This window comes from Falco punctatus (genome assembly GCF_963210335.1).
Source record: "Falco punctatus genome assembly, chromosome: 3".
NCBI lineage: Eukaryota > Metazoa > Chordata > Aves > Falconiformes > Falconidae > Falco > Falco punctatus.
The window spans coordinates 112,333,028-112,345,101 of NC_137582.1; the positions used below are offsets into that span (position 1 = coordinate 112,333,028).

The 12,074-nt window shown below is 42.4% G+C and overlaps 1 long non-coding RNA gene across 3 annotated transcripts in view; it reads left to right on the forward strand.

Moving 5' to 3' along the window:
- Positions 1 to 12,074, forward strand: part of LOC308061262 — a 41,875-nt gene that overhangs the window by 9,304 nt on the left and 20,497 nt on the right. For all 3 annotated transcript variants that reach the window (XR_013927133.1, XR_013927134.1, XR_013927135.1), the window contains exon 3: positions 1 to 12,074. This exon is cut by the window's right edge and continues 20,497 nt beyond it. This is a non-coding gene — a long non-coding RNA (uncharacterized lncRNA).

The following is a 12,074-nucleotide window of genomic DNA, read 5'->3' on the forward strand; positions in this document are numbered from 1 at the left end:
CCTTCAGACTCCTAAAACGTCACCAATACTCTTGTTCATCCTAAGGAGCACACTCCATACATTCCCCATCCAGACCAGCTTAATGGACGAGCCATTGAAATATTTGTTCCAGTCAGGGGAGTAGGAAAGAGGCATGGTGCCAGCTGCAGTAGCAGCACAAAACATTCGGTGTGCTGGAAGTGCTTCTTTTCAGCCCAGAGACCCGGCAAGGCTAATGACATCGCTGTGGCTACTGTTTCTTCAGTGCTTCTCATTAACTATGGCATGACTTTAACCAAAGAGGCAGTAACATCTTTACCCCTGCTCCACCCCAACCATGTTGCCGACGCTGGATTGTCAATTATGCTGAATTATACTGGGTCAGTTGTGGTTATTCAGTGATGTAGACAAATACCAATTCAAGATCAAGGGTGAACCCTGGCCACTAAACTTGTTTCACTTGTGACTCATTCCAGACTTAAAACTGGGCTCTTGCTGACATTTTGTTAACCCAATTTGTCACCCTCCTAACCTCCATTATCCAGCCCAAGCAGATTATTTACTTTGAAAAGATGTGTAGATAGCTTCCATGAGAATCGTAAGTTGATCCAGGTGCCATAGCTAGATTCCAGAGGGAGCTATAGTCATGAGGTACATGTGCTGGTAAAATAACTTCTATCCTAGATGCTTTGAAACTCAGTGATATTCTCTGTTTAAATATTGTCTGGACTGTCATTCCTGCAAAGCAGCCTGGCATCGATATGGTAAAGTACCCAAGTCCTTACCTTCAGGCCTGTGTGTGGTCCCAAAGAGATCAGCAAAGGTAAATTCAAGCATATACTTCAAGTTAAGCACATGCTAAAATATACTTTTGCTTTGGAATCGGAATCAGTGACTACACCCTCCTAAGAAATTCCCTTTGTATCTTTGCATTTATCCCAAAATAAAGCATTTAAGTCAAGAATTAGCTTATTGCCTTCCAGAGTTGTTCATTTCCAGTTTGCAAGCTTGGAGAGACAAATCCAGGAAGCATCAATAAATCCACTTTGACAGCAGAGTAAAGATCTGCAAAAGGAGTAACCTGTCAGGGTGGTGTGACTTATTTTCTCTGAGAAAGATCCTTTTTATAAATGAAATAAAAAATGCCAGCAAAGTCAAATAGCAGTGTCACATTTGATTGTTTCTCAGTAGGACAAAAAATAAATAAAAAGGCAAGGTAAATGACATGGTTTTACATTTAGCAAGGGAAGTAATAACATAAACTGAGAATAATAACATATACTGAGAATCTATGCACAGAAACCTGAGTATGACAATTACACATTTTTACTTGGACAAAACTTCCGTGCCAGGCAGTGTAACGATTTGGTGAGATTCACAGATTGGACATCAGGGGGCAGTCTTACCTGCAGTTTATTGATGGAAAAACTGCTGTGTAATACAGAGGCAGGGTCATTACAGGCAGTTTGGTTTGGCCTCCCAAGTTGCAATGTCAAGATCTGGAGCTTTGAGCCTTTCTATACAAGGGACCCATCCAGGTTTTTCAGTTTTCTTTATTCAAAGGGTGAGCACTGCCCCTTTAAACAAGCACAGAGATCCCAGTCCAAATGGGGAATGAAGCCCAGGCTACCAACAGTTATGAAACCTCCCTTTTAGAGCTTGCAGGCTTAGGGGCCGCCGCTACACTCCGAGGTTAATAATCAGTTTTAATATTCACTTAGGGGGCTGTAAAAAAAGAATGAAAATTTCCTAATTTGAAAATGGACTTGATTGGCAGCTTTATTATCTCTGTAAGGTGCGTGGCATTCCACACAATCAAGTTGTTTTTTTAAATAATCTCACTGCTTAAGTCGTACACGCTGCTAATTGCATTTTAATAAGTCTCTTTAAAATCTTTCCATATTTTTTAATATCCTAATATTAGATAAGTGATTGCTGGGGACACTGGAGGGCACTGAAGTTTATAGAAAGAGGAACACCGTAATGAAGCTTTATTGGGATGGCATCACCAAACAATTGCTGTGATAGCAACACTCCCAAGCTTGGAAAACTGCCAGACATTCCCCCCCTGGAACTGACTCAGACACTAGCCTCTCTGGCTCAGGACTGATGCAGAAAATGGATGCTTTCTGGCTCATAAAATGGCCTCTTTCTGGCTTGGAAATGACTGAGGAACTGTCCACTTTTGATTTGGAAAGGATTTGGGAACTGGTCTTTCTCCATGGAACAATGACTTTGAAATGCACCTTTTTTTTTACCTTGATTCTGGCTTGAAATAATGGAAAAGCTTTTTTAAATTTGGCCAGGACTAGACAGAAAGAAGAAAGATTTTTTTATCAGCTCTATACAATAGCAGAGGTTGTGAAAGGCTTCAATGGGAATTATAAAACCAAGGCTGCAAGTAGAATAGATGAACTTTCCATCTCAAAGATCAAACCCAGTTAAGATGAGAAAGTATTTGGAAAAAAATGTACTATGGTGTTGGGGTTATTGGTGCCTATATCTCACACAGGGGACACAAGGCATTTTCCAAGAATACCAATAGCAATCCAGACTTAATCACTCTAAAATTAAAAACCAAGTAAACAAAAAAACCCACCAAAACCCTCAAACAACAGTGGGACTGAATTGGCAAAGTCCAGACTTAAGCATCCCAAACTACAGAGAATTTCAAACTCAATTCATGCTGGATCCTGCATGTGTATCCACAGGGTCAGCTATTACAGCAGTTACAAGCCAGTGGTGCAAGAAGGTGCCCCACAACATTTCATGTGCAGAGTCCAACGTTTTCTGTTAGAAGTCTGCTTTAGATAAAGTGCTGTGCTCCCTATATATTTGAGTTTTGTTTCTCCAAATTGTGACTGCTGGGCAGCTAATGTCACTTTCAGTGTAATTTGACAGCATCATCCAAGGGGGAAGATGAAAAATATAATCCCAAATTAGTGTGTAACTGGCTTCTAGGGAACTTAACTGGGTTAAAGGGACTTTTTTTGCCAAAACAGAATGCTAATGCCAAATTTTACATTATATTGCATTTTGTCCTCTGCAGTTCGTGTATTGGGACCTGAGATCATAAAGTTATTTTGAGAACGATAGTGACTTTAATGTATTACCTGCTCTTATATGTTTTTTCCCTAAGTCTCATCTTCTGAAATCATACTATAATAAGTCACAATGTCAGCTTTGGTTTTAAAAAAATCAAGCTTCTAGCAGTTCACTATTAATAAAGAAAACCACAAAAAATGTTATATCTTCTTAAAGATTCAAAATCTAGGAGACAAATACATAGACTCCATAACTGATTTTTTTTTTCCTTTCAAGTCTCATAATATCTAAGTAAAGTTGTTTTTTGGAACCCAACTATGAGTTTTAATACTTGAAATGGGCAATACTGATATAAACATCTTGCATTAGTTCATTTGAAAGTGAGCCATTTTCTGACTAACTGAAGATCTGTTTGTCTATCCATGTGTTACTTCTGTACATCATCAGAGAATCCTTGGACTCAGTCCATCATATCTTTAGATCTGATCTTATTCCCACTGAAATCCAAAGGAGCTCTGCCACTGACTCCCCGTTAAAAATGGATCAAGCCCAATTTTACCATATAGTATGGATAAGAATGGTTTGCCTATTAATACTGGATTTCTTATTATTAGTTGTGTATTTTTCTGATTTTAAGGTGTATGAGATGCCACTGTACAGAAACCAACATCTCTGACATTAGCCATGAGATAGAAAAGAGTTGTCAGTTTACCAAATTTCCTGTCTTCCTCTCTTTTTTTTTTTTTTTCTTCCCCCTCCCTTCTGAAAATAAGAGCAGAAAGTCTTGTTTTGCACTGACAGGCTGGGAGGCACATGTTCAGCGAACTTCTGCACAGGAAGTAAATGTCCAGGTCATATTTATCCCTTTTCATGTGGTTCTTTTAATCCCCCAGATTGGGTTTCAGAAGAGTTTTACAGTTTCAGTTTTACAAAGCAAACCTTCCTTTAATGTTGGCATTTTAAAGAAAAAGCTTCAGTCAAAACATGTGTGTTTTACATCAGCCAGATGTGACGTTTGGGGGAGCAGGCCACAATGTGGCAGCCAGCTCTGCTGGAAGAGCTGGCTTGTTGGTGTTGGACATCAAATAGGAGCTACTGGTCCCAGGTTGGGGATCAGCCTCCTGGCTCTCTCACCCAGTGCAAAAAACTGTAATAATAATAATAATTTTATAAAATAAGTCCCTGAGCAAATTAAAGATCAAAGCATGGCCAGCACTGCTATGACTTGCATCCCAGTAGTCCATGTGGCCACATTAGAGAGCATAGTCCTGCTCTGCACAGACCTGTACACCTAAAAATAAGTTCTTGCATAAAAATGGTTAAGTTAAAGTGAAGTAAGAGGTGTTAAAGGCAGCAGAGGTACACCAACACATCCAGCACTTTACCAGCAGTCAGTGGCTACTCTAAAAATAAAATGTCTCTGCATAACTACCGTTGAATATCACCATCCTTGTAACCTGCTGTTTTCAGGACCTTATTTTTGTCATGTTAATTGAAAAATAAACAAACAAGCAACAAAACATTCAGAAATCTGTTACCTTTTTCCAAGGCTTACTAGAGGGCCATGCCAGGTGGAGCCAATCCTGTTGTGAGCTGTCCTCTCTAAACTGGGCCCAGCTGTGACAGGGTGGGGGGTTTTCTTCTACCTTCAAAAGCCTTTCCTGGCAGCGGTGCCTTAGTATGGCTGGAGTTTACACCAGAGAGATGGTTTTTAGTGGCTGGTGTTGTGGCTGGGCTGCCCTTAGGGCCTGGGCTGGCATGAGGTGGGGGTGCAGGTGCCTGTCTGGGGCTGTCAGGCAGCTGCCGTTTCCCGCCTTTTTTGCAAGTCTGGCAGGTGGCTGCTGGTGCCTCAGCACAAGCAAGCTGGTCTCCCGCCATGGGCGCCTCACCTCAGCCTCACCTTCTTGTCCATGTAGCAGTACCTGGTGTTGTCATCTATGTGGTGCCACATTGGTATCTCAGTAAGTTGGGAATGGGGCACCCTCTTCCCCCAGCTCTGGCTACCGTTTTGTGACTGTTGGAGCTTCCTGAGTGGATCGTCGGGGACTGTTGCTGTGCTGAGCTGGGGCAGCTGAGGAAGAGCTGAGGTGTAACTGAGAAATTATAGGCCTGAAAATTCATCTTACTGGTGTGTGTGGCCTCCAGAGCCCTTGGACAATGGATGTCTTGCCCCCTGCGCTGCCTCTTCACGCATCTCCTCTTCACTTTCTCTTGGGTGGAAGGCTCCTGAAGGAGTACCTTCTGGAAACAGCCCATGGAAAGCTCACCACAGTATCACTTCAGGACAGCCTGAGGAAAGACTTCTTCCAGAAATGCCACTTCTAGAGTTGTACCACACCTGGTGCTATCTGGGACAGAACTGGAGAGGTTTGGCTACCACCAAGGATCTGCCTGTGAGGCACGGGCAGCCATTTGTGTGTCCCAGGGAAGCAGCTCTTCGACTACATCAGCAACAGGTGAGTATTTGCTCTATTTACAAAAAAATGCATCCCGATTTAAGCACCTTTTCTCGATCAGGAAGCTGCAGGGCTGGACTTTGAATCCTCTGAAATAACAGCTGTGATATCTTGAGTTGACACCATTAATTTTTTCCTTTAAGTTTTGTGTCAATCCAAGGTCACTGGCCTCCAGACCTGGGTTCTCCATTGATTTCCTTGAGTGATATAAATAGGTTTTCAAGAGTTGCCTGCTTTCCTGACTGTAGCTAGGTATAGATTTTGTCTTTACCGTGGCTAAATGGTATGGTCAGATGGCTTGCAGTAAATTTGGTAGGGGGTTAATTTAATGTCCTAGAGTCTGTGTGACTAGATGGAGTTGGGCTGGAGTATGTTGTTTCTCTGGAGTCAATCTGTAGTAGGTATATATTATAAGCTATCCTGTATAATATATCTCCTTATAATATGCTTGAGAAGAGCCTATAAGACCGGTTTATTCCTTTATGAGGAGCTGGATGGGGCACTGGGCTGTAACAATGGTCTGCCCCTTTTTCCTGGGAGCGAGTGAAACTCCATAAAGGCAAGGAAACATGGGTAAATTATATGTTTTGACTGGATTACTGTAAGCTTTTTGACTGACTACACCAAGGCTGAAGTGTCTCTTAGAGGGTTTAGCGGGTACTTATTTGGTGGAAATATATTTTACTCTCAGTTGGCTGGATTTGTGTAAGCATGCTGCGATTCTTATTACTCAGCCCATGTGCCCCCGCTTCTCTTTAGCTGGTAAACATCTTGATAGATAACACAAAGAAATAAATATAAAAATATGTAGTTGTGTGTTTCCTTTTGAAGTACATGAGTATAGAGGACCTGATTGTTATTTATCCTTGGCTGTTCCTTTTACCCCCACTCCAAGTTTTTCCATCTTGTAATTGGCACTGTTGCTATCAGGTTCTGCCTAGCATTTAAGGCCCTCTAACAGACGTTGAACATGAACTGATACAAGCAGCAGGGCTCTGTGAAGCTATTTTTTGGAAGTACCAATTACCTGCAGTTTCCTCTGATATTAGTTGTATGTTTAGTGGTTTACCACCTCTGCAAATTGGTCCTGAAAATAAGGGACAGCAGACTAAACTTTTTCCTGACTTTAGCCTGTTAAAGTTAGAGCATTCCCTGTGGTTAACTGGATTAACATCTGACCAAATTCTTGGCTGAAAACTACTCTGTCAGGGGAAAGAAACAAAACTAAAAATGTTATTATAGGAAATAACCTAGTGCACAATGAACACTGACTCCTTTTTCAGACCACTTGATCCTGGTGCAGCAGGAAGACAGTCACAGTGTGACTGGTTACTGAAGGAAGAAGGGAAGATGCCTTTCCCTCATGCCTTCAGATCACACAATTCGCATGACTAGGAGGAAAGTCTAATGGATGTGGCAGAGCTTTAGGAAATAAAAGATTAGTCCTGACTTTACCACACATTCTCTGTGTGACTGGGTCCATTTCGTTCAATTTGCCATTTGCCTTGCTTTCCTGTGCAACAATCCTACAATGAAGCGAGGTAATAGGAGGGAAAAAAAATTAGAATCCATCAGCAGCTGTGAGGCACTTGGCTGCTGTGGTCAGATAAGTACCACAGTCAAGGAAACTCCTCTAAGTATCTATTAAGGACAGCACTTCACAGGGCTATTGCCCCTTCTATCCAAGGTGCATGAAGCATTCCATCAATGCTACTCATACTCCTTCAATACCCCTGAGAAGCAACGCATTATAAATCCCATTTTACAGATGGGCGAACTGACTTTTCCCCAAGTCCCAAAGTGGTTCAGTGACAGAGCTGGGAATTGAACCATTAGACATTTTCCTCTTCATGACAGCTCTGTACAATCCCAGGACTCATTTATTTTCCCTATTAAAAAAGAAGTAAACAAGTATTTTCTTTCTGAGACCCGCTGAGGATGGGGGATTGGGGAAAAAATGGAAGTAAAATTAAAAATAAAATGACATAATTCCCCACTGGCCTGGAGTTGTCCAGTCTCCTTTACATTCACACTTCTCTTTGTTATGTTTCCTTGAAGTTGAACCTCCCTAGAGAAGGGAACCTCAGAGTTTCTGGTGCTGGGGAAGAAATGCTTCAAGAAAAAGAAGAATAATCGCAGCTGCAATGTTAAAAATAAGAAGCTAATCAAAGGCAGCCCATGTGGGCGCCACTTTCATCTCTCATCTTCAAAGAGGTGCAAACAAACATTGTCGGCGTGCCAAGCAGCAGCCTCAGCGGCTGATGATCCCATTACTCCTCCAGCGTCCACCCTCCCCTTCCATGCTGCTGAGCCTGTAGGCATGGGACTCCAGGATCACTGCCAAGGTGGGAACCTCTAGTCACTAGAGGGGAAGCCACATATGGAATTCCTCTGTGGATCCAAACTATTTCATAACAAACATACTTGCGCCCTATAGATCATTCCTTGTGCTATTGCCTTTAGAGCCTTTCTAGTAACAATAATAGCATCTCTCTTTCCCTAAAATGCTGAAAAGCTTCTAGATCAGAGGTTTTGTTCTGTTGTTTTGGGGTGTCTGTTTTCCAAAATATGGATATTTTTAATAATAATATCCAGGCTCTGGTAAAATCCAGATGTGCTTAGTGCAATAGAAGTGTGGGTTAGTAGTTAAAGTCATGCTTGGGGAATTTGAAGTACTGGTTCTCCTCCCAACGCTGTTGAGAATTTGCCTGGAAGTCGATGCAGCTAATGTACTTGTGCCTCAGTTTACCTGAGTTTACTTGCCTTTATATAAGCCTGGCTGTTCCTGCACGCCCTAGTGTGGTCCACATAATAAGTTAACTAGCTTTGAACAAGCTAGTTAAAGTACCAAAACCAACATATAGTGTGCTGCTCTGTCTGGGCTAATGCAACTTAATTCATGGTGGAGTCACCTTGAGTGTGGCAATACTGCTACATTGCTCCTACTTCCAGAATGAGAGCATTCAAAGAAATCTTGGATCTCTGGATGTATCATATGGTTCAACATAGGGTCATTTGTCTCAGATTAAGATGCCAAAGGATAAATAAAGTAAGGGTACTGAATGCTTTTCCCCAGTACTGAGATTTTCAGTGAAGGAGTGAAAGTGGAAAAAAAAAAAGATAGTTTGTTCTGCTTATATTGCCCTGTATTATTCAGAGCATGAGTGAAACATTGCTCACGAATACTGACTTCCTACAGAGATAATCCTATGAGATGAGAATGTAAGAGACTCACTCAAGTCCTGGGCTCTGCCACTGCTCTTCTGAGAACACTTAGGCTGCTTCACCAGCTGCAAAACCCTGATATTTTTGATAAATGGCTTTAAAAGCCATAGATTAAAAGGACTAGGTATTATTTCTCAGAACTAAACTGCATCTTGATGCTGCCAGAATCTTGGCAGAGAAGATGCCTTTACTACCTTGTACCTGTCTGGGGCTTTCCTGCTCTGTTAACCTCATGAGCAACATCACAGTAGCTGCAAGAACAGTTCACTGGTGCGGTCATCCACCCACAGCAGCTCTGTGGGGCCTGCCCTGTGTTCACAAGGAAAGACTGGGAGATGGAGGGGAGGGAGTAGAATTGGATCCAGTTCATTATAATGAGAAAAGCCTGTCCCAGTCAGGGAAGGATTCAATTAGGAGGCCGGAGGAATATGGATGATGCAGGGAGGGCACCAGGACATCTGGGGCTGCCACTGCTAGCAAGAATAAAGGTACTTTGCATAAGAACAGGATGCAATCATAAGGGAAGAGGAATCTGCTCCCAAGTAGCACTGATTCCCCCTCCCCTCTACAGTGCACAACAAGGTACAGATTAGACCATTACACCCAGGGGAAGCCACAGAGTCGCACTCTCTTTTTCATGGACAGTAGCAGGAAATCGGTGGATTGGAACCAAATGAGAAGCCTTACTCAAAACAGATGTGACCCCAGGGAGATCAGAAATGCAGAGATGTTTTTGCTTTGACATATCCGCCAGTGTTGAGGGTGGGGGAAGGCAGAGGGTGGCAGCAGCTGATTAGATGCTGCTGGATTGTATCATACTGGTAACAGGCCGGCTGGGTTTCAACACAAAAAATTATAGGAGACCGTTCTACTGCTACATAGTCAAAACCATGAGTGTATCCCAAATCTTAGCTGGCTCATCACCTGCTTCAGCAGCAAGACTTTGATCTGGGACCCCAGCTGCATTCCTTGAATTAACCACATCTGTAGGCTACAGCCTCTCTTGTGATTGAGCACTGCTGACCAAAGGTACTTTCTATTTCCATTCAGCCCACTTGATAAAATAATTTGAGTCTGTTTGGATGGGGAAATGGGAAAATTAAAGCACAGAACTATGGTGATGTGCTGTGAAGTCCATTTTAGGTACCAACACCAGAAACACCGCTCTCTGTGGCTGGATTTTAGCTTAGCTCTTCTGTGTCTAATTCTGACCCACTGCTTAATGGTAGTTCATTTTCCAACCTCAAGAGACAGTGATGAGAGTAGAATTGAGCTGGGTGGACATTTTGCTTAAGGACCCAGCTGTAGAGTCCTATGATTAGGCAAGAGATGTTTTTTTTTCTTGCTTGCATGAGTCAAAGGTGAGTTCTGACATAAATAGTCTCCAATAGAAGTCTAAAATTCTATCACTGTAAAGGCTTTGAAGTCAGGTCAGTACAAAGTAATCCAATGTATTCATTCATTTTCAGATCTCATGATTATAAAAGCCTGATGCGTGAGTTTTTTGCTTATTTGATTCTGGTAATAATGAAATGAAATGACGGGAAATCAGTTTCTCCCCTGGCGCTCTCACTTTGTCTCTTCCTTCATCCTCTCTGTCTAAACAAGGAGTCCAGAATTAAGTTCAGTTAAATTAAATTCTTTCAGAGGCCTTGGAGACAGTGATCAGTGTGTCCTTTATTTTGTGCCTAGCCACAGGACATTTGTAACAAAAATGCAAAAATCCTTTTTCCAGCTGTTTGCTTCCCTGCTGCTAACTGGAACAGTTAGTTGGTGGATTACCCTGAATGAGGAAGAGCCTGCAGGAGATCAGGGTGCTTTACAAGGAACTAAGTCATGGAGGGCTTCTTTTGGCTCAATACCAGCACAGACTTTTGCTCCTTATGGGACTGCCTACCCTTATGCAATTACTATTGTCAGATTTCATCTGTTAATTATGAATATTTCTGCAGGTGAGGCTGTTGCTCTTCTATGATTCTTAGGGAGCCTGCACCTAGTCAGTGTCTCCTGAAATACATCACTTTTTCTGCTGACTTTTGTAGACTTTGGGACAGGATGTTTCTGCTCAGCCTAGCAAATAATTCTGTCCTGTTATTACCCACCAGTTGGAGGGGCTGGCAAATCAAGAAGAGTTTATCAGTAAGAGCAGGAAGAAGCCAAATCCTTTCTTGCTTTGTGCCTTCTAAACATCAAGCATCTGAAGGACAAACGCTCCACCATTCTCACTGAGTAGAATTTTGCACTCTCTTAGCATGGATGTAAATGTGAAGTTTAGGGGGAGGAATTGGGCAGACTGGAATCAGGTGAACTGGAAAGAAGCCTGTGTCTGCCTGCAGAATGTCTCTTGTGTTAGAATGAACCTAGGCATCACCCAGGAGGAGTCTGAGGTTCAGTGAATATGGACCTAATGATACAACAGGAGCATGTTGCTGGAGACCCTGTCAGCACTCTCATGCTTTACAACTATATCTGACCCCTCCTGGGGATGGAGGGTGAGTTTCTGGTTTACATTAGCCCAGATGAGATGCAGTGTTGACAGGACTCAGCAAGGTTTGCAGTGGAGTTTTGCTAGCTGGCCACCCCAAGCATTAACAGCCATGCATGGGAGAGTGTTGCCAGCTAGGTACCTTATAAAGCAGGCTTCATAAAAAGGTATATATATAAAAAAAGGTGCAGCTTCTCAAATGATGGAGCAGAACTTCCTCCGCTCCCTTTCTCAGACACTTCAATGATCATAGCCCACAAAACCAAAATATCTGTCAAAGGACAAGCTGGATTTAATTTTGCTGATGGTGGTGTCTGCATGGTGTTTAGCAGAGAAGTGTTATTCCTCAGTATGAAGGGCAGAAAGTTCCCGGTTTGTCTCAGTCCTCAAAAGAATGAGGTTATAGGCACAAAAGTCACAGAAATTCCTATTTGCAACAGAGGATATTGTCCTGGTGCATCAGTGAGACAGTAAGAAGCACTACAGACTTGTAAAGACTGCTTCCTGGCTGGAAGGTGCAGTTGGGACAGGAGAGGCTGGTCACTGAAAATGTGTATTCCACATTCTTCACTCACCCTTCCGAATCTGTGATAAGAATTACTCCTGAAGGTAAGCAAGTTTTTCTGTGCTGGCTATTTAACTCCTTGTTAAGTCACAGATGAAAAAAATCTGAACACCGGGATGTGGTATTACCCTTTATGTATTAGGAACATAGTTCCTGGCAGAGTTCGAGCTGCCTTGGAAACAGGAGATGTTTCTGAAATTAGTGTCTTTCAGGCCTAAGGAGGAGCAAGGTCTGAAGTTGAGACACCAGATAATCTGCAAAGCAGTGCACTGAAGAGAGAGAAAACATTTTGCTTTCCTGAGGAAAATGAAAATTGGCT